Raw genomic sequence first — 2,135 nt, forward strand, 5'->3', positions numbered from 1 at the left:
GAGAGAGGAGAGAGGAGAGAGGAGAGAGGAGAGAGGAGATAGGAGAGAGAAGAGAGATCTGCACCTTTGGAGAGATTTCCAGAGTTGCAGTGAGCCAAGCTCTAGGGAGAAATCTGAGGGTCTACTCTGTCCCAGGGGAGCCCCTGTGGGTTGTCTAGGAGACCAGACATTTCCAACAGTCACAGCACGGGCTCAGAGTGGAGAAGAGGCGCCAGGAGCGTGACACCTGGGCAGAACTGAGGACAGACCCCTGTCTGAGGCCTGAGACCTAGCTGGCCAATTAGTGTCTCTGAATTTGAGCAAGCAACTTGCTCTCCAGGAGCCTGTTCCCCTGCCCTCCAGCACCCCCCACCCTGCCCCGTGTGTGTAAATTGAGGATATTGCTGACTGACCTGACACTTCTCTGGGGGAGACTGCGACTCAGTGCAGGTCATGAGCACATTCCAGGGGGTCAGTCTGGAGACTAAAGCTTCACCTGCAGCATCACATTCAATGCTCCCCACTCCCCACTGCGCTGTGAAATGGCCAGCTGTGCGCCCCCCCCCACCTCCACCCCCAAGGAACTCGCTCATTGAGATCAAGACATTTGCTTTAAGGTCATGAAGGGAAGTAAACGGTGGCATCAGGATTTGAAGCCTGTGCTGACTCCAAATCTGCCTTTCTCCAGAAAAGCCCTTTGCCGAGCGTGGTTATTATCAGAGCGTTCAATTCCCTTTGTTAGAGAGATGCAAAATGTAGCGTTCAATGACTGAATTCAAGGGCTCGCCCAGGCTTCATCTGGCCCAGGGTTGGACACACTCCCGGAACTGCTTGTTTTCATAATGGTTGGCCAGCACACGACCACACCCATTCATTTCTATATCACTCTGGTGGCCTAGTGGATAAAGAGTTGTGTTGCCAACCCAAAGGCAGGCAGTTCGAGTCTAACAGCTGCTCAGTAAGATAAAGACAAGAAATCTTTCCCTGTGAGAGTTAGAGCCTCTGGAAACCAGCTGGAGGGTCTGTTGGTTCTGACTCAACAGCAGTAAGTGAGTAAGTTTAGTGTTGGTTTTGGGTTTTTTTAGGGTGGCACAGTGGTCATGCATTTGGATGCTAACGGAAGAGTTGGCTGTTTGAAGCAGCACAGACGTGAGTCAGTCCTATGAAGATTTACAGCCTCAGAAGCCCTGTAGGGCAGTTTGACTCCATTGTACAGACAATTTGAGGGCAGCAGCTTGGTGTTATCTTCAGGAGCCCTGGTGACTCAGGGATGAAGCTCTTGGTCGCTAACTGAGTCAGTCATTTGAAACTACCAGCCGATTTGCAGGAGACAGATGTGGCTGTCTGCTTCCATAAAGATCACTTCTTTGAGCGGCTTAGAGGTAAGGAGTTGTGCTACCAGCACAAAGGTTCGCAGGTTCGAACTCACCAGCTGCTCTGCAGGAGAAAGATGGGCAATCTCCTCGCATGCAATTTACTGTTTCTGAAAACCCACGAGAAGGTCATGTATGGGTTGGTTCTGACTCAACGGTACACAACAACAACAACAACTAGGCACTTCTACTCTGTCTTACAGGGTGACTGTGATTCAGAATCTCCTAGAAGGCATTGGTTGGGTTGTGGCTGCTTTCACATGACAAAGGCTGACTCGGATAGTCTGGACAGAGCCTTTCAGCCCATCAAGCCAAAAATAATTACTCTCTGAACCCTTTACAGGAAAAGTTGACTGACCCTGAATCTGAACCATTCTAGGAAATGTCCTGGATGTAGCTTTCTGGCCTTTGGCTGAAGTTCAAGGCGGCAGGATGAGGAATCTGTCTTCCAGCTCCCTCACTGAGCAATCACCAGTACCTCTCTGGTGAGGCCTCTCATTTTGGGGGGTTCTGGAGAAATGCTGGCTGATGCAGTGGGAGCAGAAGTGATTGAGTAAGTCCCTTCTGCACGTCCTTTGGCACAGGTTTGCTCTGAGCCAGAAAGAGACTTTGGATTGAGAAATTGCAGTTGGATAACCTTGGGCCTGAAAAAAAAAAATCGAAGTCTATATAAAAGCCTCAGAATGGTCACTTGGGCCCCGGCCCCTTGGTTCCCTTGGCAGAAGCCAGGCGGAAATGGGACTCTTCAAAGTGGCCCCGCTCCTTTCACACCACACCTGGGCT

This window comes from Elephantulus edwardii, unplaced genomic scaffold (assembly GCF_000299155.1).
Source record: "Elephantulus edwardii isolate Elephantulus edwardi_28Jun2011 unplaced genomic scaffold, EleEdw1.0 scaffold00016, whole genome shotgun sequence".
Taxonomy (NCBI): domain Eukaryota; kingdom Metazoa; phylum Chordata; class Mammalia; order Macroscelidea; family Macroscelididae; genus Elephantulus; species Elephantulus edwardii.